Raw genomic sequence first — 27,370 nt, forward strand, 5'->3', positions numbered from 1 at the left:
AGGAGAAAGCCAGAAAAAGCTGTCAGTACCGAGCCAGGATACAAACCACCAGCAGAGGTAAAACTCAGATCTGTCTCAAGACTGGAAGGTTTACATCAGGGGCAGCTCCCAAACCGCCCAACCCAGAGCACTCCTGGCAAAGGCCACATCTTCTGGGCCTAAAATACAGCAGGTCACAGCCATCCATCCTGTCTGAGAGAGGACGGCCTGCAGAGACAAACCCCATGAAATGCTCCATTACAGCCGCAGCAACCCAAATGGCATGTACTGCCTGAGCAATTCTCACATCTCCTCACTCTGCTTAGCTGGCGTGATCCTCCACAAGGAGCCGACCTTCCCGCTCAGGCACCTCTGGTAACTGGTCCCTTCTCCAGGCAGGAAGGGAGGCCAGAATGGCCTCAGGGCAGGTCACCACACCCTTTCCTCAGGGTCAGGGTGAGCAGTTCCTTGACTCTCCCCAGGCTTGCTGTGCCAGGTCACATCTGGCTTAAATGCAGCCTCCTGTGTGCTGACAATCCAGCACAACCAGGAATAATTACGGTGCCCACTGGCACAAGACCCAGGAACAAGGGGTTTCAGTGAAAGGGGCAGAACCATGGCTCTAGGCAATGAGGAAGGACGACAGGTCACATTCTTTCAGAACTCACAAATGGACTCAGAGTGGGGTACCCAAACGTCGCTATACTAGGAACTCCACTGGCGCGTTACCAGGAGCTCAAAGCCCCGACGGAAACATCCATAAACAGGGACCCAGGGACCAAGGCAACTACAGATCCCAGCACCCAAAGGATGAAGAGCGAACTCTGCACGCGGAGACCTGCCGACTCTCCTCCCACCAAGCGGGGGGTAAAGAGCAATGATTTAAAAACAAAATCGGACTTTTTTTATTTAAATTGAATTTTTTTGATAAAATGCTTTTTGAGGAAAAAACCTATCTAAAGATAGTTTTAATTAAGACACATTATAACTCAGCGATATCTCATCATGGAATAGGGATTATAAATTCTAATTCTACAGCATGAGACAATATATTCATGTCATGTTTACAAAAAGTTTTGTAAATAAATTCCAATAGCTCATGGATTGGGATTCAATCTTGTGGGGTTCCAGGGGCTTCTGTATAGATTCTTTAGGTTAATCTTTCTATCTACCCAATGGGACTCAGTGCTCAGTCTGGAACAGACATGGGCAAACTACGGCCCGCGGGACCGTCCTGCCCGGCCCCCGAGACCCCGGCCCCTCCCAAGCTGTTCCCTAGGGTGACCAGATGCCCGATTTTATAGGGACAGTCCTGATTTTGGGGTCTTTTTCTTATATAGGTTTCTATTATCCCCACACACACACACACCACCTGTCCCGATTTTTCACACTTGCTGTCTGGTCACCCTACTGTTCCCCCTCCCCCGCAGCCTCACCTCGCCATGTCACGGGGGCGCGATGGCCAGGAGAGCGGGGAGGGAGGCTCACCCACAGCCTCACCTCGCCGTGACGCGGGGGCGCGCTGGCCAGGAGAGCGGGGAGGAAGACTCACCTGCAGCCTCACCTCGCCGTGACGCGGGGGCGCGCTGGCCAGGAGAGCGGGGAGGGAGGCTCACCCGCAGCCTCCAGGGAGCAGGCAGGCAGTGCGGGTGGCGGAAGCGCCGCGAACGCAGGCAGAGGACTCAGGACAACACCGGGCGGCTGTGCAGCCAGCCGGACAGAAGCTGCGCTTTGAAGGGGAAACCGCAGCTTCTCTCCGGCTGCATGGCTGTCCGTACTCCGCCTGAGTCCTCCGCCCGCGTTCGCAGGGACGCATTCGGAAGGGGGCCAGGAGGGGGTTCGATAGGGGGTGGGGTCCCAGGGGGCCAGTTAGGGACAGGGTGTCCTGAGAGGGGGAGGTCAGGGGACAAGAAGCAGGGGGGGTTGAATAAGGTGGTGGGATGCCGGGGGGGGACAGTCAGGAGGCGGGGCGGTGTGTGGATAGGGGTCGGGGTGGTCAGGGGACAAGGAGCAGGGGGGTTAGAAGGGTCGGAAGTTCTGAAGGGGGCAATTAGGGGGTGGGAAATAGAAAGGGTCGGATATGGGGTGGGGGCCAGGCTGTTTGGGGAGGCACAGCCTTCCCTACCCGGCCCTCCATACAGTTTTGGAACCCCGATGTGGCCCTCGGGCCAAAAAGTTTGCGCCCCCCACCCAGTCTAGAAGATACCATCAGAGATGCTTAGTATTGCAGTTCTCAAACTGTGGATTTGTGTCTCCAGAGGTAACAGGCTTGTTAACAGCAAAAATATTTGTAATTAAATAAATAACTAAATAAATAACATATAGAGGCAGGATGGATTTGATTTCAATCAATTTTATTTAAATCACGATTTAAATCACTGGTCACGAAGACTCAATTTAATCATGGATTTCTACATAGAAGTGCATTCTTGTTGATTATACCCTTAATACATATCCTTCACATCTCAGAGATAGATGTAGGTTACATTTTTAGAAGGTACACACTATACATTTTTAAGTGATTTATTTTGAAAACTTTTCAGATTAGTTTTACAGCTATATCAGAAAATGAATGATTGTTTGGTTATTTCATTTACCAAAGGTAATTGAAACAAATATTTATGAAGTCATTGGGAGGTGAACTCTCTCCAATTCAACAGGCTAGTCATTAATATTTGGAGGATTTTCTTGCCATGCTGTATTAGGAGGGGAACATCACCAAACAGACATTTAAATTGTTTTATTTAACTAGAACAACAATGTTATATATTCTGGATTTTTTCCCCTTCAACAGCAAACATATAATATTTTAACAAAACAAGCATATGAATTTCTGAATTTAAACATTCAAGTTTTTTAAAATCAGGTTTGTTTTTGTTAAAATTGTTTTAAAGTAAAATAGTTAAATGAAATATTAAAAAAAAATTAAATTGTCTATGTCAGCCAGGTCAACATGAGAAACTTAATATATTGGCTTCTGCAGCTAACTCAGTCGTCTTCACCTTCATTTTCCTGTTTGTTCATAATCTGGAAAAGAAAAACAAGCTTTCCTGCTTTGTCAGGTCCCAAACAACTTCTCAGTTTGGAATGAATTAGTCCAAAGGAAGAAAATATTCTTTCTACACCGGCAGAAGAAGCTACTGCTGTTAAAAGTGAGATTATCACTTCAACAATCTCTGAATCCAAGTGCTTAAGTGACTTCCACCAGTTCACTGATGTGACTTTCTTTAAAACATCATCAGCAAACATATATTTCTTGAATGGTTCACCCTTAGCTCTGAAGTTTATTATAGTTGGCATTAAGGAGAGATGATTGCTGGATGTCCATGTCATAGCCAACTCCTCTTCTTCACCAGTTAAGGTTTGACCCTGGTACCGAGTATTGAGAATATTTGCAAGAAAATGAGCTGGAGATGGTGCTTGTCCCACTGACTTTTTTTAATGCTTGCAATGTAACTCTGTCATTGCATATTTCTCTTTTTAAGATCTCACTCAGTTCCTTCCAGATTTCAACAGCATCAGCAATAAAACAGCTATTTCCCTGCATTTTGTTCAAGGCTACAGAACTAGGCTTCAGGGTACTCAGCATGTGTTCAACATTTCTCTTAAGCCCAACGTTGAGAACTTTGGCTGTGACAGAGCCATCTATTTTTTCACGTTCTTGTTCACAAACTGTCATCAGATTAGGCCAGTTTTTGATATAGTGCTCAAAACAGTCCACTACTGAGTTCATCGCACGTCTTGTGGGAGAGTTAGCTTGGTTCCTCCCACTTTTTTCAGAGCAGCTGCTGCAAAGTGGTTGTTATGGAAGTATTTTGCAATTTCAACAACTTTAGCCTTTATTTCTGGAACACTGAAGTCTTTGGCTAGGAGGTGCATCAAAGGAGCACTGCAACCGTATATTGTTAGCTTGGGACTCTCTTCACTCTCTTCTAATAATTTCTTCTCATCTTGGATACATTTGCAGCATTGTCTGTGACCAAGCTGCGTACTACACATTTGAAATTGTTCAGTTTGTTATAGCTTTTACTGCTACCTCTTGTAAGTATTCTGCTGTGTGCGCATTTCCTGATGTAAGAGAGAACTTAATTTTGCAAAGGGAAGCCACAGGGTAACCCTAAAATGCCAAAACCCCAATGGTATTGGGCCAAAGGTCTGGCATGACAAAAATCTTTGTAGATGGACACTTGCAATGGATTTGTTGTTATTGCTGATGGTGATTTTGTAACTAATGTGTTGCTATTACCAAGAACTGTAAAAATGTACAATGTGCCTAATCTTTTGGAAAAACCCTTGAACATGTTAAGAGTGATACATAAGAACGATACATAAGAACATAGTTTATGTTAAAAGACCTTGTGATACAGATGTTTCACAGTTAGTGCCTGTAACCAGTCTTGGGACTTTTCACAGGAGAAAAGACATTCCAGACTTCATATGATGTATGAAAAGGGAAACCGAGGCACGCTGCCAAATTGCTTTCATGGCTAAATGCCAAGATTCCTATACTATGGACAACATTAATATCTACATTGTCTTGATATTAATTGGGTTCCAAACATTTGCCAGAACTTGTATGGATAAAGTAGCTATGTTCTTTAGCTCTTGGCAAGATCACATGAAACATACAGGAGCCGTGCTGCAAGAGCAGATCCAATCCACTATTGTTCTAACCAAGTTTTACCTTGGGTCTGTAAAAAGATTCAATCATATTATTGAACATGGCTTTGATAAACCATTTCTGTTATACACTGATACGGCTTCTAACCCAATATTAGCTGTAGTGAGACAGAACCCAGGATGGGGAGCTCTTGGGATGCAGTCAGTGATGTTTGTGTCACCCCTTCCTGCATCAATTTTGTGTTGAGGGTGTGACAGTATTGACATGAACTGTGACCATATAAGTCATTCTTGCAACCAACGTCCTATAGTTGCACCAAATCTTGTACAAAGGAGGTCAAGAAGATGTCTATGAAAAGGTTGTAATTTGCTGGTTATGATTATGTTGTCTGTATGTGTGTATCATTTTTGTATTTGAAGTTATGAATATTGGCTCTGTACTTGTATCTCAGTGTGTTGTCTAAGTAGCACCAGTGAAGCATTTGGCCAGCTTCTTGAGAAGGGACGATTCAGATTAAGTGCCCAATCAAGAAACACTTAACTGACAATGGACCTTGGGAGACGCCAATCCACATCTGAGGAGTCTTCCTGGGAACATTCAAGGTAGCATGTGAGCAATGGCTGCTCTCCCTGTAAAGAACCGAGTCATGCATGGACATGTGACTTGCCCATGTGACTCCAAACTCCACCTGGCTTGTTCCATAGGAAGAACAAAGGGGTCCTTCCACATGGCAGAGGATATAAAAGGCCCTGGAAACTCCTCCATTTTGTCCTCAATCCTGCGTCTAACCTCTGGAGAGACTTTGCTACAAACTGAAGCTCTAAACAAAGGACTGAATGACCCATCCCAGCTGTGGATGTTCCAGAGACTTGATTTGAACCTGCAGTTTATTCCATCGCTGCTACAAGCCTGAACCAAGAACTTTGCCATTACTGTATGTAATTGATTCCATTTAACCAATTCTAGCTCTCATCTATATTTCTTTCTTTTTATGAATAAACCTTTAGATTTTACATTCTAAAGGATTGGCAACGGCATGATTTGTGGGTAAGATCTGACTGGTATAGTGTCCTGGGTCTGGGGCTTGGTCCTATGGGATCAGGAGAACCTTTTTTCTTTTACTGGGGTATTGGTTTTCATAACCATTCGTCCTCATAATGAGTGGCACTGGTGGTGGTACTGAAAAACTGGAGTATCTGAGGGAATTGCTTGTATGACTTCTGGTTAGCCAGTGGGGTGAGACCGAAGTCCCCTCTGTCTGGCTGGTTTGGTGCCTTAATAGTGAAGAAACCCCAGCCTTGGGCTGTGACTGCCCTGCTCTAAGCAATTTGTCCTGAACTGACACTCTCGGTAGTGTCCCGCCAGAGGCCGCATCGTTACACACAGCTAAAGTTCTCAACATTGGGCTTAAGAGAAATGTTGAACACATGCTGAGTACCTGAAGCCTATTTCTGTAGCCTTGAACAAAATGCAGGAAAATAGCTGTTTTACTGCTGACGCTGTTAAAATTTGGAAGGAACTGAGTTAGATCTTAAAAAGAGAAATATGAGAAATTCCAGATTATGAACAAACAGGAAAATGAAGGTGAAGACGACCGAGTCAGCTGCAGAAGCCAATATTTTAAGTTTCTCACGTTGACCTGGCTGACACAGTCAATTTATTTTTTTTTTAAATAGTTCATTTAACTATTTTACTTTAAAACAATTTTAACAAAAACAAACCTGATTTTAAAAAACGTGAATGTTTAACCAAATTCATAAAGTCATATACTTGTTTTGTTAAAATATTATATGTTTGCTGTTGAAGAAAAAAAATCCAGAATACGTAACATCGTTGTTTTAGTTAAATAAAACAATTTAAATGTCTGTCTGGTGATGTTCTCCTCCTAATCCAGCATGGCACGAAAATCCTCCAAATATTAATGATTAACCTGTTGAATTGGAGATAGTTCACCTCCCCATGACTTCATAAATATCTGCTTCAATTACCTTTGGTAAATGAAATAACCAAACAATCATTCATTTTCTGATATAGCTGTAAAACTAATCTGAAAAGTTTTCAAAATAAATCACTTTAAAAATGTATAGTGTGTACCTTCTAAAAATGAAACCTACCTCTATCTCTGAGTTGTGAAGAACATGTATTAAGGTTATAACAACCAACAAGAATGCACTTTTATGTAGAAATCCATGATTAAATCGAGTCTTCCTGACTAGTGATTTAAATCAATTTGATTTAAATCAAATCCACCCTGGTGTCAAGCCTCTGTACTGAAGACGAAGACAATAACAAGTCACGCTGTGAGCCATATCAGGTCACTTGGGGTCCATGAAGCCATTCCTGATAGCAGCTTGTACCTACACACCCGGAGAAGGGCTCAAAGAGACACTGTTGACCAAGTGCTTAGCACTGCAGAACATTCATAGGTTACAGAAACCACATACACACTCGCTGAAGGAGGATAAGGCAGGATGGCCTGTCCTATCTCTGATTGGACATGTATCTGTCAGCCCTTGACATTTATGTTTCCTTATGCTGAACCCAACTGCTGTTTTTGTAGGCTTCCAACAACTGTTCTGATCTCCCAGCCCAACAGGAAACTAGCAAAAACTTCACAGCCAACATAGATTATGTTTTAGAAAAATATATTCTTTAACACATACAAAATCCTGGACTCTGTTCCTCTAGGAAATCCAACCGTCAAGTTAACTGCGAGAAATTGCATGGCACATCTCGAAGGCGCCTGTCCACCCAAAGGTGACAGAAAGCACAAACACACAGCGTTTACATAACGCTTTTCCATTTGCAGTACCCTGGACAAACACTAAGTAAACCTCACAAGCCCACGTGAAGGAGGTATTACCCCGTTTGGGAAACTGAGGCACACAAAGGTAAAGCAACTTCTCCAGGGTCACAGAGTGAGACAGGAGCAGAGCTGGGATTACTAGAATCAGAGTTTCTGGCGCTCCATGATATGCTCAGGGCACTAGATCATATTGCCTCTCATCGTTACCAAGAGCCAATTAAGGAGATTCAAAGACTCAAAATAAGACATTGAAAAATCTTGTTAGTTCCCATCTGTAACTACTCAGGAAAAAGCTATTTCTGGGGGGAGAGCATACAAAATGGGAAATACTGAGATCATCCTGCCATTCAATAAATCAGGGAGGCCTCCTCCGCTAGGACAGCATGTTCAGTTCTGTTCACCACATCTCAGAAAGGATAGAGCAGAATCAGTGGGAGGCCGAGTTGGACAGGAGACACAGACTGTTGACTTCAGAGAGGAAATGACAAAGGTGTATAAAATAACAAATAGAGTAGAGAAGGTAAATTGCGTGTTCCTATTTACCCTCTCAAATAATACAAAAACAGGCCCATAGTCAATGAAACTGAAAGACAGCAAATTGATAAAAGGGAATACATGTGATAAACCTGTAGAACTCACGGTCACAAAATATCTCTGAGGCCAAGAGCCTAGTAGGATTAAACCTGGGGTTGGCTAGATTGGAGGGGGGTTCCATTCTTGGTTTCTATTGTAACAGGCTCAAGGTATGGGAAAAGCTGAAAACCACTAGCTTAGATATTACTATGGAGAACAACTACAGTTACCACAGACAGGGAGGAAAAAAATAGGAGGGACATCAATCCTCCTTCAAAGAATAAACCAACCACTTCCTGTCTGGAGTTAGGACAAAACTACCCCAAGAGGCAGGTTATTCCATAACTGTCCACCTTCCTCTGAAGCATCTGGTACCGGCCACTGGGAGAGACAAGATACTGAACTAGATGTGTCCCTGGTCTGATCCAATATAACAGTGCCTGTTTCTCTAGATGAGCCAACCTCTAGCCACGTAGGCTCAATTCCTACAGCATGCTGCCCAGTGCTTCAGGCTTCACACGTGAGTCTAGTGAAATAAACAAGAAACGCCAACATCCCATCCCAGTTATTAGGTTTTTTTAAACTAACAGCTTGAAAAGAAATCTCCTCTTATTAATTTTAGCTTTTTATTACTTACTTTTAAAGGCCCTAACAGATATGGCCCTCTTATGAGGGGAACTTCTAATATCATGTCCTGGGTTTCCGACCCCTCCACTGAGATCAGGTTTGACAGGCCTTTTGGCTTATCCAAGTTTAACTTCAAAATTCTGCCAGCAGCTTGTTTGCTACTCAAGCTCCCTGACAGTGGAATTCGCTCCCCGTTTCAACGTCGAGGCCCCAGTGTGGGGTGGATTTTTAAACTAAAATAACAAACATATGTGGGCTATGGCATTTGGTCTTCTAATGTTGGTGTTCTGAATATTTTTATCAGTGTGGATAAAAATCAACAATTTTTAAAATTAACAAAATTTAAAAAAAATGATTTTTTTTATTTAAAAATTAGATTTTTTGATACGTTTTTTCCTCAAAATTTTTTTATCTAAAGAAAGTTTTAATTAAGATACATGATAGCTCAAAGATATCGCATCATGGAATCAGGTTTCAGAGAGGTATCCATGTATAGGGATTATAAATTCTAATTCTGTAGTATGAGACAATATATTCATGTCATGTTTAAGAAAATGTTTGTAAATAAATTCCAATAGTTCATGGATTAGGGACCCAATCTTATGAGGTTCCAGGGGCTTCTGTATAAATTATGTAGGTTAATCTTTCTATCTACCCAATGGGACTCAGAGCTCAGCCTAGAAGACACCATCAGAGATGCTTAGTTTTGCAGTTCTCAAACTGTGAATTTATGTCTCCAGAGATAACATGCTTGTTAACAGCAAAAATATTTTTAAATAAATAAATAATAGAGAGGTGAGAAATAACTGACCTCAACACTATTGTCCCTCTGCAAATTTGTGTACACAGAGTTAATCCCTTACCTCTCTCTAAAAGTGCAAAGTCTCAAAAAGTTCAATGAATAGAAGATTGTTGGGGGCGGAATAGATCTGGACAAGGAGAAGAAGTCTAGAGATAAATGTGAGAAGGGAGGGACAGGCAGTAGAAACAAAAGTGAAACTGTTTGAGCAGCATATTCCAGAAGTCTTGAGGTCTTTCTGAGTGTAGCCTTCATTGATTTGAGATCTACCATACCATTCTCTCACTAGAAGGGAAAACCTAGGCTGGCAGCAGGCCGTAAAAGAGACCCATTTGGGGAATATTTTCATGAAGTTCCTCTACCTGTGGGTAAGACAGGTATGCGTGCAAAATGCAAACAGTGCAACAAAGAAATGCAAGGCCCAGTTGCCCAAATGAAACAACCTCATGAGAAGTGTTCCTTCTGAGGAGGAAGCTGCGTTCAAGATAATGAAAGGAAAATGTCTGAACACGCAGGATCTTCAGGTTGGTAAACTTTTTTATTTCATACTTTTTTCTTAAGGACTGCCTGTCTTCCTTCTGGACTATTCTTGAATTCTCATGTTTGAGCAAAAAATATAGTTGTTACTTTATGGTACTATCATTTTAGACTGTGGGATGGTGTTCCAAGAAGGAGGAGTGCTAGGCAGAGATGGGCTCCACCTAACGAAGAGAGGGAAGAGCGTCTTCGCCAGCAGGCTGGCTAACCTAGTGAGGAGGGCTTTAAACTAGGTTCACGGGGGAAGGAGACCAAAGCCCTGAGGTAAGTGGGGAAGTGGGATACCAAGAGGAAGCACGAGCAGGAGAGTGCAAGAGAGGAGGACTCCTGTCTCATACCGAGAAAGCAGGACAATCAGTGAGTTATCTTAAGTGCCTATACACAAACGCAAGAAGCCTAGAAAACAAGCAGGGAGAACTGGAAGTCCTGGCACAGTCAAGGAATTATGATGTGATTGGAATAACACAGACTTGGTGGGATAACTCACATGACTGGAGTACTGTCATGGATGGATATAAACTGTTCAGGAAGGACAGGCAGGGCTGAAAAGGTGGGGGGGTTGCATTGTAACACCTCTACCTCAATATAACGCTGTCCTCGGGAGCCAAAAAATCTTACCACGTTATAGGTGAAACCTCGTTATATCGAACTTGCTTTGATCCGCAAGAGTGCGCAGCCCTGCCCCCCCCGGAGCACTGCTTTACCGCGTTATATCAGAATTTGTGTTATATCAGGTCACGTTATATCGGGGTACAGGTGTATGTAAGAGAGCAGTATGACTGCTCAGAGCTCCGGTACGAAACTGCAGAAAAACCTGAGAGTCTCTGGATTAAGTTTAGAAGTGTGAGCAACAAGGGTAATGTCGTGGTGGGAGTCTGCTATAGACCACCAGACCAGGGGGATGAGGTGGACTAGGCTTTCTTCCGGCAACTATCAGAAGTTACTAGATCGCAGGACCTGGTTCTCATGGGAGACTTTAATCACCCTGATATCTGCTGGGAGAGCAATACAGTGGTGCACAGACAATCCAGGAAGTTTTTGGAAAGTGTAGGGGACAATTTCCTGGTGCAAGTGCTGGAGGAACCAACTAGGGGCAGAGCTCTTCTAGGCCTGCTGCTCACAAACCGGGAAGAATTAGTAGGGGAAGCAAAAGTGGATGGGAACCTGGGAGGCAGTGACCATGAGATGGTCGAGTTCAGGATCCTGACACAAGGAAGAAAGGAGAGCAGCAGAATACGGACCCTGGACTTCAGAAAAGCAGACTTTGACTCCCTCAGGGAACCGATAGGCAGGATCCCCTGGGAGAATAACATGAGGGGAAAGGAGTCCAGGAGAGCTGGCTGTATTTTAAAGAATCCTTATTGAGGTTGCAGGAACAAACCATCCCGATGTGTAGAAAGAATAGTAAATATGGCAGGCGACCAGCTTGGCTTAACAGTGAAATCCTTAAAAATAACAGGAGTACTTGTGGCACCTTAGAGACTAACAAATTTATTAGAGCATAAGCTTTCGTGGGCTACAGCCCACTTCTTCGGATGCATATAGAATGGAACATATATTGAGGAGATATATATACACACATACAGAGAGCATGGACAGGTGGGAGTTGTCTTACCAACTCTGAGAGGCCAATTAAGTAAGTGAAAAAAAACTTTTGAAGTGATAATCAAGATAGCCCAGTATAGACAAATCCTTGCTGATCTTAAACAGAAAAAAGAAGCTTACAAGAAGTGGAAGATTGGACAAATGACCAGGGAAGAGTATAAAAATATTGCTCAGACATACAGGAGTGAAATCAGGAAGACCAAATCACACTTGGAGTTGCAGCTAGCAAGAGATGTTAAGAGTAACAAGAAGGGTTTCTTCAGGTATGTTAGCAACAAGAAGAAGGTCAAGGAAAGTGTGGGCCCCTTACTGAATGAGGGTGGCAACGTAGTGACCAAGGATGTGGAAAAAGCTAATGTACTCAATGCTTTTTTTGCCTCTGTCTTCACGAACAAGATCAGCTCCCAGACTGCTGCTCTGGGCAGCACAGCATGGGGAGAAGGTGACCAGCCCTCTGTGGAGAAATAAGTGGTTCGGGACTATTTAGAAAAGCTGGACGAGCACAAGTCCATGGGACCGGATGTGCTGCATCCGAGGGTGCTAAAGGAGTTGGTGGATGAGATTGCAGAGCCATTGGCCATTATCTTTGAAAACTCATGGTGATCGGAGGAGGTCCCGGATGACTGGAAAAAGGCTAATGTAGTGCCCATCTTTAAAAAAGGGAAGAAGGAGGATCTGGGGAACTACAGGCCAGTCAGCCTCACCTCAGTCCCTGGAAAAATCATGGAGCAGGTCCCCAAGGAATCAATTCTGAAGCACTTAGAGGAGAGAAAGTGATCAGGAACAGTCAGTATGGATTCACCAAGGGCAAGTCATGCCTGACTAACCTAATTACCTTCTATGACGAGATAACTGGCTCTGTGGATGAGGGGAACGCAGTGGATGTGTTATTCCTTGACTTTAGCAAAGCTTTTGATACGGTCTCCCACAGTATTCTTGCCAGCAAGTTAAAGAAGTATGGGCTGGATGAATGGACTATAAAGTGGATAGAAAGCTGGTTAGATCGTTGGGCTCAACGGGTAGTGATCAATGGCTCCATGTCTAGCTGGCAGCCGGTATTAAGCGGAGTGCCCCAAGGGTCGGTCCTGGGGCCGGTTTTGTTCAATATCTTCATTAATGGTCCGGAGAATGGCGTGGATTTCACCCTGAGCAAGTTTGCAGATGACACTAAATTGGGAGAAATGGTAGATACGCTGGAGGGTAGGGATAGGATACAGAGGGACCTAGACAAATTAAGGGATTGGGCCAAAAGAGATTTTCTAAGGTTCAACAAGGAAAAGTGCAGAGTCCTGCACTTAGGACGGAAGAATCCCATGCACTGCTACAGACTAGGGACTGAGTGGCTAGGCAGCAGTTCTGCAGAAAAGGACCTAGGGGTTACACTGTACGAGAAGCTGGATATGAGTCAACAACGTGCCCTTGTTGCCAAGAAGGCTAATGGCATTTTGGGCTGTATAAGTAGGGGCACTGACAGCAGATTGAGGGACGTGATCATTGCCCTCTATTGGACATTGGTAAGGCCTCATCTGGAGTACTGTGTCCAGTTTTGGGCCCCACACTTACAGGGCTTTGGAGCGGAGCCCAGAGCTGAAGGGTGGAGCAGCTCCGGAGCAGTGGAGCTGCAGGTTTTTGCCTGGAGCTTGCTCCAGAGCCCAGCTCCAAAGCCCGAAGGATGTGGAACAATTGGAAAGAGTCCAGCGGAGGGCAACAAAAATGATTAGGGGGCTGGAGCACATGACTTATGATGAGGGGCTGAGGGAACTGGGATTGTTTAGTCTGCAGAAGAGAAGAATGAGGGGGGATTTGATAACTGCTTTCAACTACGTGAAGGGGGGTTCCAAAGAGAATGGATCTAGACTGTTCTCAGTGGTACCAGATGACAGAACAAGGAGTAATGGTCTCAAGTTACAGTGGGGAAGGTTTAGGTTGGATATTAGGAAAAACTTTTTCACTAGGAGGGTGATGAAGCACTGGAAAGGGTTACCTAGGGAGGTGATGGAATCTCCTTCCTTAGAGGGTTTTAAGGTCAGGCTTGACAAAGCCCTGGCTGGGATGATTTAGTTGGGGACTGGTCCTGCTTTGAGCAGGGGATTGGACTAGATGACCTCCTGAGGTCCCTTCCAACACTGATATTCTATGATTCTATGTTTAGTACGCACTTGGTCACAGACAATGCTGCAAATGTATCCAAGATGAGAAGAAAATTTTTAGAAGAGAGTCCCAAGCTAACAACATACGGTTGCAGTGCTCATTTGATGCACCTCCTAGCCAAAGACTTTAGTGTTCCAGAAATAAAGGCTAATGTTGTTGAAATTGCAAAATACTTCCATAACAACCACTTTGCAGCAGCTGCTCTGAAAAAAGTGGGAGGAACCAAGCTAACTCTCCCACAAGACGTGCGATGAACTCAGTAGTGGACTGTTTTGAGCACTATATCAAAAACTGGCCTAATCTGATGACAGTTTGTGAACAAAAACGTGAAAAAATAGGTGGCTCTGTCACAGCCAAAGTTCTCAACATTGGGCTTAAGAGAAATGTCGAACACATGCTGAGTACCCTGAAGCCTAGTTCTGTAGCCTTGAACAAAATGCAGGGAAATAGCTGTTTTATTGCTGACGCTGTTGAAATCTGGAAGGAACCAAGTGAGATCTTAAAAAGAGAAATATGCAATGACAGAGTTAAATTACAAGCATTAAAAAAACCAATGGGACAAGCAACAGAGGGTCCTGTGGCACCTTTGAGACTAACAGAAGTACTGGGAGCATAAGCTTTCGTGGGTAAGAACCTCACTTCTTCAGATGCAATGGGACAAGCTCTATCTCGAGCTCATTTTCTTGCTCGGTACCAATACTCGGTACAAGGGTCAAACCTTAACTGGTGAAGAAGAGGAGTTGGCTATGACATGGATATCCAGCAATCCTCCCTCCAGAATGCCACCTATAATAAACTTCAGCGCTAAGAGTGAACCATTAAAGAAATGTATGTTTGCTGATGATGTTTTAAAGAAAGTCACACCAGTGAACTGGTGGAAGTCACTTAAACACTTGGATTCAGAGACTATTGAAGTGATAATCTCACTTTTAACAGCAGTAGCTTCTTCTGCAGGTGTAGAAAGAATATTTTCTTCCTTTGGACTAATTCATTCCAAATTGAGAAGTTGTTTGGGACCTGAAAAAGCAGGAAAGCTTGTTTTTCTTTTCCAGATTATGAACAAACAGGAAAATGAAGGTGAAGACGACTGAGTTAGCTGCAGAAAACAATATATTAAGTTTCTCATGTTGATCTGGCTGACATAGTCAATTTAATTTTAGGGTGGTTTTTTTTAAATATTTCTTTTAACTATTTTAGTTACAAACTATTTTAACAAAAACAAACCTGATTTTAAAAAACTTGAATGTTTAACCAAATTCAAACATTCATAATATTTTAACAAAACAAGCATATATGTTTGCTGTTGAAGAAAAAAAATGCAGAATACATAACGTTGTTTTAGCTAAATAAAACAATTTAAATGTCTGTCTGGTGATGTTCTCCTCCTAATCCAGCATGGCAAGAAAATCCTCCAAATATTAATGATTAGCTTGTTGAATTGGAGATAGTTCACCTCCCCATGACTTCATAAATATCTGCTTCAATTACCTTTGGTAAATGAAATAACCAAACAATCATTCATTTTCTGATATAGCTGTAAAACTAATCTGAAAAGTTTTCAAAATAAATCACTTTAAAAATGTATAGTGTGTACCTTCTAAAAATGAAACCTACCTCTATCTGTGAGTTGAAGAATATGTATTAAAGTTATAACAACCAACAAGAATGCACTTTTTGTAAAAATCCATTATTAAATCGAGTCTTCCGGACTAGTGATTTAAATCATGCTTTAAATCAAATCCATCCTGTTTTTTATAGTGTCCTCCAATACCCCTTCCTCGCTGCGGATATGTCCAGAGTTTTATCTGAAAAGTGCCAAGGTGGAGGGAGCCCAGACCTCTGCTGACCAATTCAACCACCATCTGCTGGAATCTGGCCAAAATACCAGCATCTTCATCACCCTGGATCTTCCTCTCTGAAAGGGGCCCTCACCCCCAGCAGAAACCCCTTCTCCTCTCACCTGGATGGCCCACTCAGCAACTGTCCCTGGAAACATGACACTGCTTCCCTTTCCATAGGATCCTGCGCCAGCGTCACAAGCAGGAATTTATGATGCATATTCGTTTCCAAGGTAAGAGATATCACACCCAGAAGGGTCACGCTGGATGGAGGAAAAGCCCTTACTCTAGGGGCAGCCAAAATCTGGCCCAGGTCGGCCTTCCTGTTGAACCAAGATGTGGCCTGTGGAGAGTAGAGATCCCACAAGCAATCCTCCATCTGGATTCTAATGTCCTGGCCTTGTTCTGTACTGGTCTCCAGGGGCTACACTTCCATACAGGGCTTTGGAGCGGAGCCCGGAGCAGCTCCAGAGCAGCTCCGGAGCAGTGGAGCTGCAGGCTTTTGCCTGGAGCTGGAGTGGAGCACAGCTCCAAAGCCCTGCTTCCATATGAAAAATAAAGGCAGCTTCAATCTGCTCCATTTTATACAAATTCAGTGTGGCCCTTGGATTCCTCTAGTAGTTAACAAAAGCACCTCAACCGCCCAAAGTTTGGACACCACCCCTGTCTTATTCACACGCATTCAACAGCATCCAGCCTGAGCCGCCCTCTGCAACAAGTCACCTCCCTCTGGACTGCTACCCAGAGATCAGGAGGGAGAGAACTCTCCCTGCCTCCTTCGACTTGTGCAGACAGGCATTAGCAGAACCACTTGCGTTTCATGCATGAGCAAGTGTTTCAGCACTAACCCGCGCCTGGCTGAACAAGGCCTCAGGACTACACTGGTAGGCAGAACCACCGCCCCGCCACCAGCCTATCACCACAATACCCACCTGCCTCCAACTGGCTTCTGCAAACCCTGTGGAGGAAGCACTTCAGTGCCATTCTGTGCAGAGACCAACATACCACTGGCCTCAGCATCTGACAAGCGAGTGGCACAGCACACAACTGGCTGAACTAAAGGTCTGAGTATTTCTGTACACGTTCTGTCCTGAACTCTACACCCTCACGCTGCCACAGCCTCCATGCTCAATACACGAGTGTGCCCACAGTATGGGGAGGGGGGGAGGGACAGCTGCAGTGATGTCTCTAATCCCCTCACTTTCCATAGGCAAAGTGGTCACGCCAGCCTCCTTCAAACCCTCCCAAGGGAATCCTTGCTGATCTCCACCACGGGCCTGGATCTGCACCTGAACCACGGTTCTCTAGATCTTTTGGGCCAGTTATCCTGCAAACTCTTCAGGGCCAGGCCCTCACCTCCTGAGTTGTGTAAAGCGCAACGTGCCTTTAATGGCACTATATAAATATGCAACAACCACAACTCTGTGTGCAGATAAATAGGGGGACAACGCACAAAACGTCCTCAGGGACACAGATGGAGAACGGGAGAGCTTCCTGTCCCAATCCTCAGCCCCAGGCAGCAAACCGCAGAGATTCTAGCAGCATGATGGTCTAACCAGAGGGTAGAGTGGGGGCAGTCAGAAACCAAGAGGGCTGCAATGGGCCTCAGGGCCCTACCCTGCTCCATCCCCCAGGAGGCAGGAAGCTGCTGATTAACTGCTCCGCGTGTGGCTTCAAAGCCTGGACTCTGAACAGAAATTAAGCAGTTTGCTTAGTTCAAAGGGGAGTGGCTGAGAGGCAGCGGTGAAGCGCCTGCCCTCAGCACACGCTTCTCTCTGCCTTCCCACTCAGCGAGCACAGCACTACACAAGCCGGGCTGGAGCCGCAGAGCTCTGCCAGCCAGGCTCTCCCAAGCCCTGGTTAGGCTGAATCCAGAAGCAGGGGTGAGGAAGGATTTCCTAAGAGATAAGGGAGGAGCATTTTCCAGCAAATGCCTGCAGCCTGAGGGTGCTCTTCCCAGAGCCCAGTTCTTTGCAGCCACCTCCTAATTCACTGCATGATGGGACCCAGGAGGGCTTCCCCCCAACTTCTGCGTAGCACAAAGACCTACATGGGCAAACTCAATTCAGCTGCCCTTCTCTGAAGAATGAGGCTGCAGCACCAGAACGCTGCCCCGCCAAGGGAGCCCTATGGCAACTGAGGACTGCACTGAATTTGAGAGAGATCAAACAGGTTACACCTGCCCTCACCTTTGATGTAGTCCCTGAACATCACTGCTCCCAGCATGCAATGTAGCCTAGCCACCCAGATCAAGACAAGACACTGAACGCTGGGACCTGCAGTCACAAGGATGGCAGTGGTCTGCCCTATTTCCCTCATGTTCCGTGTGTCTGCTGGGTGGGCTTGTTACTGCAACCGAGAGTCAAACTCTGGGGGGTCCAGAGGCAGTGGCTCTCTCCAGTGACCCCAAAAGCAAGCCTGCACTCAGCTGGAAGTGACTCAGCACAGTTCCGAATCACTGCAGCCTTGTAGGCATCCGTTCTTGAAAAGGTCATCTACACAGCTGTGTCACCACTGGAGCCCCAAATCCTGCCTGCAATCATTTCCTTTCTGGCGCAGGATTTGCCTAAACATCTCCCCAGGCAGGAAGAACGTGTCCCCAGCCCCCTCTAAGAAATTCTGTTACAATTCCTCCCCACACTGTGGACCCAGGACTGAGATTAGGGAAGCACACGTGCTCCTCATTTCCATGTCTCCATTAGACCATGATGCTGAGAGGGGGATCTTAGGTAAGAGATGGATGAGATCTATCTGTCTTAGGGTTCTTCACTGTCACCTGTCACCGCAGGATTCCAGCACGTCCATGTAAAACCAACAGCAATAGTGAAGTCCCCAATAGACTCCATGGAGTATCTGGCACATCTCTCTCATTGAAGTCAGAGCTCTGCTTGGGGTATACTTTTGTTTTGGTTGGTTGATTTGTTTGTAACAGGTTTTGTTTGGGTAGGTGGGACTGTCAATGTTCTGAGTCATTCTGATGGTGGAACAGCTTTTGCAAAAAGAAGGTTTTGCAACGTTTCATAGAGACAGTCTGACTCTGGCTCCCCTACTCTGCTCTGGAAGTTCACTGCATAGCCAGAGTCCCTTGACTGAACACTTTGTCCCCGGCACTCACGTGCTTCACCCTGGGCTTTGTGACCAGCATGGTCCTAGAGGAGCAGCTGTCACAGTGGTTCATAGATCAAAATGTAGCTGAGGCTTGATCCATTCATTGCTTTAAAGATCAGGAAAATGAGATCAGAAGATGACTGGGAGACAGAGGAGGGATTTGAGTACGAGCCTGATGGGCTCACGGCATCTCAGACAATGGGGAAGAGGAAGGCAGCCTCATTCTGTACCACCCAGAGCCCATGCACTATCTTTACATTCAGCTTCAGATGCAGTGAATCACAGTGATCCAGTCTGGACGTGATAAATGTACGAATCACCGCAGGCAGGCCCTGGCCTTGAGGAAGGGACAAAGTTTCCTAGAGAGATGGAGGGGAAGGAAGCCATTTTTACACTGACACAACCTGGTTCTCCAAACTTAGTGAAGAGCCAAACAGGATCCCAGGGCTTCCCGCCACCTTGAGAAACAGGGGCAGCCCGTCTTCAATTATTTATGATTTGTATTGCAGGAGTACCGAGGAGCCTTAGTCAGGGACCAGGACTCTGCTATGCCAGGTACAGAACATACAGCCAGAACAAAAAGTGGCCCTGCCCCAAAGATCTTACCACATAAGACAAGAGACAACAGATGGATACAAACAGACCAATGGGGGAGAACAAGGGAACAGTACTGATCAGCATGGCAGGCAGTGGTCTCAGCACACCAGCAGCCTTCCACTGTCAAGTTTTTTGTAGGCATCACGGCGAAGGAGAATTTTAAAGAGGGATTTGACGGAAATAAATGATGCGGCTTTTCAGATGTTTGCAGGGAGTTCCTCCATGTGCGAGGGGCAACATGGGAGACAGCATAGAAGTACTTGTTTGAAAATGTAACAAGTGGACAACGAAGGCTGGAACCACTGGTAGAGCAGGGGTGGGAGTCCACATCTTGACAGCCTACTAGAGATGGTAGGTAGGGTAGGGACAGGCTTCCAAGTGAAGACAAATAGTTGGGTTTGATCTCAGGGAAGAAAAGGGAGCAAGAGGACGGATGCAAATTGGGGGTGACAAAGTGATGAGCTAAGAAAATGATTTTTGCAGCAGCTTTTTGAAATGGATAGAAGTGGGGGAAGACTGCATTTTGTCAAGGGCAGCCAGAAGGATGCTGAAGTAGTTGAGATGCAAGATTATGAAGTTCACCAGAAGGTGGGAGTGGTCTCTCAGCTAGTGTTTCCCCCTTTCCACCCAGCATCCCTTCACCTTGCCCAAGTTCAGTTTGAGCCAGCTGCTCTTCATCCAAGAACTGATTTCCTGTGGGCAGTCGGACTTCTGAGTGACCGTGGTGGTTGCATTTGTAGCAAAGGAGATATCTGGCTGAGTTTCATGTGCATATTGTCGGCAGTTGAACCCACAGTCTCTCTCTCTATCTCTCCTAGTAGCCTCATGTCGATACTAAGGAGAAGGGGGATAGTCTGGATCCCGGAAAGTGAGGATTTTCTGAGAAGAGGAGCAGTTACCCATCACCACTTTACCCATGCTCAGGTTCCCACCATAGGGACACACACTGGAGCATTAGGACTATCCCTCTGCAAGAACAGGCCACAGTCCCTAAAGTGGGCAAACTTTTTGGCCCGAGGGCCACCTCTGGGTATAGAAATTATGGCAGGCCATGAATGCTCACGAATTTGGGATTGAGGTGCAGGAGGGGGTGAGGGCTCTGGCTGGGGGTGCAGGCTCCGGGGTGGGGCCAGAAGTGAGGAGTTCAGGGTGCAGGAGGGGGCTCTGGGCTAGGGCAGGGGGGAGGGGGAGAGGGCTCAGGCTGGGGGTGCAGACTCTGGGGTTGGACTGGGGATGAGGGATTTGGGGTGAGGGCGGTGCTCCAGGCTGTGACTGAGCGGTTCAGAGGGTGGGAAGGGGATCAGGGATGGGGCAGGGGGTTGGGGCATGGGTGGTGCCTCAGGGGTGCAAGCTCCGGGCGGCGCTTACCTCAAGCAGCTCCCAGAAGCAGTGGCATGTCCCCCCATCCTGCTCCTATGCAGAGGTGCAGCCAGGCAGCTCTGCTGTGTGCTGCCCCATCCGCAGGCACCACCCCTACAGCTCCCGGCCAATGGGAGCTGTGGAGGCGGCGCTTGGGGCAGGGGGAGCGTGCAAAGCCCCCTGGCTGCCCCTATATGTAGGAGCCGGAGCAGGGATATGCCACTACTTCCAGGAGCCGCACAAAGTGGCCCCCGATCCTGCTCCCAGCTGGAGCACAGCAAGCCCCAGACCCCGCTCCCCAGCAGGAGCGCAAGGGCTGGATTAAAACAGCTGGCGGGCCGGATGCGGCCCGTGGGCCATAGTTTGCCCACCCCTGCCCTAAGAGATTCCAATAGTCTGCAGGCAAATGGGCACATACACACTCAAACGTTTGTATGATGGGAGCCTGCTTGAGACACCAGAGGCAACGAGCCCACATGGAGAAGTGATCACCATTCGAGGAATCCATTCAGGAGCCCTCTGCCTCTTACTCCTGGCAGCACATCACTGGACTGCAGATTGTGTTCCTCATCTACGAGCCTAAGACATAACATGATGATACCCTGCTCACGGCACAGGGCCACAAATACTCCATGAGCATCCCACATTAGAGAATAATAAATGAAGCACCCACAGAAGTAGCCATTCACCCTCAGGGTACAGGTTACCAGCCCGAAAGCACTTCAACTTTACATCCACATTTAACCAAACAACAATTTACATAGGTTCATGAGGTGCATTTTGCCTAAAGTATGGAATCTGCATCCCAGAGCTATGGCCCTAGGAGTGATCCTGCCTCCCCTATCGATGCTGACTACTCTGGCTTCCTGACTCTCCCATGTCCATGGCGCAGGTGAAAACGAGGAGGGGATGGGGCCTGTGTGCTACATATGCAGCCATCTGAGATTATACCAAAAGGGAGGCTCACAGGTAAATCACCAGCACACATTTGTTCTTCAAAACTCTGACTGGAGGTGGAAGTATTAAAATTCAACACGAGAGCTTAAGGAGCAAGATAAGATTCAACCCATGTGAAAGGAAAGGTAGTTCCTTTAAGTCTTATTCACTGCAAAATAGCATGTCAGACTGACAACTACGATGTGCTCACTTAAAGGACCCTACCACAGCCAGGCGAGGAGACATTGTTAAGGCTGAGGTGGGAACACTAACTCTCAGCTCCTGACTTTTGTGCAATTAAAATCTCATAATGTGTCAGTAAAGGGTGTTTTGGGCTATACAATTCCCGTTTGTAACTGAATTATTTAGGGTAGCATGGAGGCAGATGGAGGAGGAATGGAATGGAATGAAGGGAAATGTAGGCAGAACATCAGAAAAACTCTCCTGGCCCTGAGATATATTAGTGCAGCAGAATTCTCTCGCCAGGGAAGGGGGTGGGGGGGAAGCCCTAGACTGATCAAAGAGAATAGACTACACAGATCAGAGGGGTAGCCGTGTTAGTCTGAATCTGTAAAAAGCAACAGAGGGTCCTGTGGCACCTTTGAGACTAACAGTTAGCCTCAAAGGTGCCACAGGACCCTCTGTTGCAGACTACACAGAACAATCCTTCCCTGGCCTTAGGGGATAAGTCTGCACGGGACCCAATAGACTTCTCCCTATCTGATTTCTGTGAGTAAATGAATTCTGCTGGGACCAACTGCTACAACCAGAAAAACAAAGGGAAACGAAGATATCTTTCTGTTCATTGCTATGCCAGGAGAGTCGTACTAAGGGAACTTGGGTTGGCCGCTGCTGGACAACATGCACAATTCCAATGTAAGGCTCGTGAACTGAAGGCGTTTGGTCCATAAACTTCACAAGAATGTTCTCTTGTGTGAAAACGGAGCAGACCAGCTTCCTGTGTAAGCCAGAGGCTCTCCTCAGAGCTGGCTACTCAGAGAAAGGGCTGACTAGGCAAGGTCTGTCCTGGCCATTTCTCTCCCACCCCTTGGGGGAAGGTTATAATTCTTAGTTATCGTTAAGATTCATGGTCAAAAACAGCTCACCAACTTCTACAGTGCAGCCCGCAGTTTCCCTCACATTCATTAATCTTACGTCCTTATATGGCCCCGATTATCATAGTATCTGACGCCTCACAAACGTTAACATATTTATGCACACACACACCCTGTGAGGCAGGGCAGGGCAGGGCTAACACTCACATTTTACAAATAGGAAACTGAGGCACAGAAAAACTAAGTGACTTGCCCAAGATCCCAGAGGAAGTCCAGAAACTGCGCCCAGGCCTCCAGAGTCGCAGGCTAGCTTCCCTCCCATTTAAAATGAACCTCAGGCCCTTGGGGCCAGCAAGTACTGCCCCTCGCGTCAGGGTGTAACTGATCTCCCTAGTCACATGATAAGATTCCTAGTTCTAGCACTGTCTTCCCTGTTGTATAGGGTTAAACTACAAGAAGGGGGTGGGGGACGGCCTGCCTCTTGGTTTTTTGCCGGGAGACTGAGCCCACCAGATGACCGGATGGGAAGCACCATCGTGTGCAAGAGGAGCCTGGCAAGACTCAGACGCTGAGCAAAACTGCAGTAGCTTAGCTCATTGAGAGAATGAGCCGTACACCATGGGAGCATCAGCCACTCCCATTCAAACTATCTGGGGAAGGAGAAGTTTAGGGGATCCTCACTGAGACGGTGGGACTGAAATCCTAATGCTGGCCTTCCATGAGCTTAGCAAATGGACAGCGCGGTGGTATAAGAGAGCCAAGAAAGCTGGAGCTGTATTTCACGGAGGATAGATGCTCTGTCAGACCCAGAGTAGTCTATCCCCCATCAGGAACTCATGCAGGATTGCTCCCTAGAGAGTAATTAATCAGTGTCTTTCCCCAAATCAATGTTTCCAATCCCAAGACCTCTGCAGGTTCTCCCATGCTGCTCATTAGAGGGAATAGGTTTCAAAGAGCAAGGAGTCAAAAGGTTGAAGTGCACGGGGTAGAGGTAACAGACAGTGATCACAGTGGTTCCATATGAACCAACCCTTCAGGAGTCCTTTCCCCTGAACTTTGAGACCCCCATCCCTCAGCACTACTGCTACAAAAGAGCCTGGGGGGGGGGGGGGCGGGGGTCTCATGTTTATTTTCTCTCCTTCAAGCAGCAGCTCAAGCTTAGCAGGATGTGGAATGCCCTGGGGAAAGGGACTGCAACATTCAGAGACTGATACTTGCATCTGAGGAGCATAAATGCAGTTGTAAACCTCATCCTCTCCGCCTCGAAGGTCAGCAAAGGGTGATGATCTTTTGGTGACCTAGCATCAATCGTCAGACAAGTTCTCTAACTATGGCCCCGGATTCCTTCTGGGCCCCAACACCAGGGTGACAGAAGACCCAAGCACTGTTTGAAATTTCTAGATTGTTGGGCAGCACTAATCACTACAAATGCTGTGAACCTTACATATTTTTTCTCCACTGCCAGGTGCCACTCAGCTGGCCAGTCCTCCACAATTCACAGCTTAGATCATTACTGGAACTATTCTAGACTGTGAATCACTGTATAAAACCAGAATGCTTCCAGTCAGCTCCAGAATCTCACCCCTCTCAAACAATACAGCTACCAACCTACTTCTCAGAGAGTCACTTGTATCCAAAACAGCCTCTCAGAACACCAAGAGCCAAACAACAGACACAGGCCTGACAACAATACCTTCCTTCTCTGAACTCAGCCCATTTGCACAATTGAAAACCTTGAAACCACCACAAAAAAAACCCAAACCACGAGCTGCCACTGTAATCCATGACCTTGGCTAGTGAAAGAGACTCAAGACCAGGGTTTCTCAAACTGGGGTCTCCGCTTGTGTAGGGAAAGCCCCTCGCAGGCCGGGCCGGTTTGTTTACCTGCCCCTGCTTCCAGCAGCTCCCATTGGCCTGGAACAGCGAACCGCGGCCAGTGGGAGCCGCGATCAGCCGAACCTGCGGAAGGGGCAGGTAAACAAACTGGCCCGGCCCGCCAGGGGCTTTCCCTACACAAGCGGCGACCCCAGTTTGAGAAACCCTGCTCAAGACTATTTGAGATTCTGAACAATGAAGTTTTCTTTCACTTTTGGAGAAGCAGCTCTGGATAGCTTTAAGTCACCAACAAAAATATTCTCTGATGGGTTTTTTTTTACTTATTTCAGCTCCACCAACAGGGAACCATGCTCAGATTTCAAATAATTGCAGTTTAAACATTTTAGTATTCCTCCCTTTGAAAATTGCCTCTTGCAGGAGCTAATGTCAAAATCTTGCTACAGTTCACACATTGTGATATAGTGTGATTTCACTGAGCGCACAGACAAAAACACCAGACAATCAGACATATACAAAGATTTCAAAAGGGAGAGATTGTAAGTATTTTAATCTCAAAAAGTCCTTAATTGATTCAAGATGTTCAGAAAACAGTCGTGGTGGCAATGAAGTTTCACTGTAAGTCTTTGAAAGCTTGAGGAATTCTATGGTTTTTGTGGGGGGAGATTACAAGGCCGATTTTGATGCCCCTTGTAAAGGGGCAGTGGTGGCAATCAGGGTGTGATTCTGCACTGCGATGCCCACAGACAGAGCTCTGGTGGACACAGAATCCTATCTGAAAAATGGAAGCCCCCAACAGCACAGACCTCCTACACCACGCTGAGGCATTGAGAGCCAGTAGTCATAGGGGAAAGTGCTGCAACACGGGAGTTTTGACTGGTAGCTTGAGTCAGGATTCCTACGGGCATGTCTAGCTCTGCCACCAACTCCAACGCTGACCTCGGGCACTTCAGTGACTCAGTTTCCTCATCTGTTAAATGGGGATAATGATAGTTACCCACCTCACAGAAATGTTTTAACAATTCACAAGTGAATGTTTGCAAAGGGGTTTGAGGCCCTTGCATAGAAATTAATATAGATTATGATTTATAGTTGTATTGCTGCAGAACCTAAAAGCTTCAATCAGGGATCAGGGGCCTATAGTGCTAGGCACTGTGCTCAGACATCACACTATTGCAGTACAATCCTCTTCAGGGGGCCTGCACAGAAAGTAAAATGACTTGTGCCCTTTATGATCTACAAAGAAGAAACGAAAGTCAGTTCTACATATCTTTTCTGCTTGTTATTGTTCATTGCAAATTCATGTCTTGTCTACCCTTTTCCTCTAGAATAGAGGTTCTCAAACTGTGGTCTGTGGGTCACCAGTGGACCACGAGCTCCATTCAGGTGGTTCGCGGATAGCTCCATCTAAGGTGCGTGCCTGGGTGGCTGCACACAAGAGAATGAATGGCCACCCACCTAATCCGTGGAGCTGCCCTGGCATGGCTCCACTAATTATGTGCCTGGACCCTGGAGAAGATGCACATGTAAGGTGAGGTGGTGGCCTTGGGGGGAATAGAGGGTAGGTAGGTGGGAGGGGGCAGCGGGGTGAGAAGAGGGGGTGGGGGGAATTTGGGACGTGCAGGGCTGCGGTGGCCAGAGAAAGAGGCGACTTTCCCCAGCTCAAGGGCTGCGGCTACTGGGGAGAAACGGCCCTTCTTCCCAGCTCAGGGACTGCTGCGACAGGGGAGAGAGGGCACATCCATTGCATTAGAAAGGTAAGACTACTGATATTCAAATAGGAGTTGTGTGCTTTTATTTGTAGAACAAAAAAAGTTTATTATTAAGGTTTTTTTTATATAGTGCTTTTATCCAAAGCGCTTTATGACAGTTAGCTCATGGTACAAACAACATTTGGGAAGATCATTAAGTGCTCCGCCGAGACCCTCAGCAATTTTCAAATGGTCCGTGAAAAAAAAGTTTGAGAACCACTGCCCTAGAAGACTGTGAAGGTCTAGGAAACTGATAAGATTACATCAGCGAGGCCATCCAGTTAAACCTGAATGGGGAAGTGATTTTTATTCAGTGCTGCCTCAAGCTCTGCCCCTTTGTCTATCTATGTCAACACCTATTAATAAACTCCTCTCTCAACACTTGGCTTCGTTAAAGATTCAACAGCCCCAAAAGTCCTCCAGAAGAACTGGGTATCCAGTTGAGTGGCCACCTTTAATTGAGATTTCAACCAAGGACACTCCACTTGCCACAATAAATATTAAAAATAAATAAGAACATAAGAACGGCCAGACTGGGTCAGACCTATGGTCCATATAGCCCAGTATCCTGTCTTCTGACAGTGGCCAATGCCAGAGGGAATGAACAGAACAGGGAATCATCAAGTGATCCATCCCCTGTCACCCATTCCCAGCTCCTGGCAAACAGAGGCTGGGGACACCATTCCTTCCCATCCTGGCTAATAGCCATTGATGGACCTATCCCCCATGAGCTTATCTAGTTCTTTTTTTAACCCTATTATAGTCTTGGCCTTCACAACATCCTCTGACAAAGAGTTCCATAGGTTGACTGGGCATTGTGTGAAGAAATACTTCCTTTTTTTTCTTTTAAACCTGCTGCCTATTAATTTCATTTGGTGACTCCTAGTTCTTGTGTTATGAGAAGGAGTAAATAACACTTTCTTATTTACTTTCTCCACACCTGTCATGATTTTATAGACCTCTAGCATATCCCTCCTTAGTCGTCTCTTTCCCAAGCTGAAAAGTCCCAGTCTTATTAATTTCTCCTCATATGGAAGCTGTTCCAGACCCCTAAACATTTTTGTTGCCCTTTTCTGAACCTTTTCAAATTCCAATATATCTTTTTTGAGATGGGCCAAACACATCTGCACACAGTATTCAAGATGTGGGGCTACCATGGATATATATAGAGGCATTATGATATTTTCTGTCTCCT

The 27,370-nt window shown here is 46.0% G+C and overlaps 1 protein-coding gene across 1 annotated transcript in view; it reads right to left on the reverse strand.

Annotated features, from left to right (window-relative positions):
- Nucleotides 1-27,370, reverse strand: part of LOC117873893 (casein kinase II subunit alpha-like) — a 54,638-nt gene that overhangs the window by 20,799 nt on the left and 6,469 nt on the right. The window lies entirely within an intron of this gene.

The sequence above is a fragment of the Trachemys scripta genome, chromosome 2, assembly GCF_013100865.1.
Source record: "Trachemys scripta elegans isolate TJP31775 chromosome 2, CAS_Tse_1.0, whole genome shotgun sequence".
In the NCBI taxonomy this organism is placed as follows: Eukaryota; Metazoa; Chordata; order Testudines; family Emydidae; genus Trachemys; species Trachemys scripta.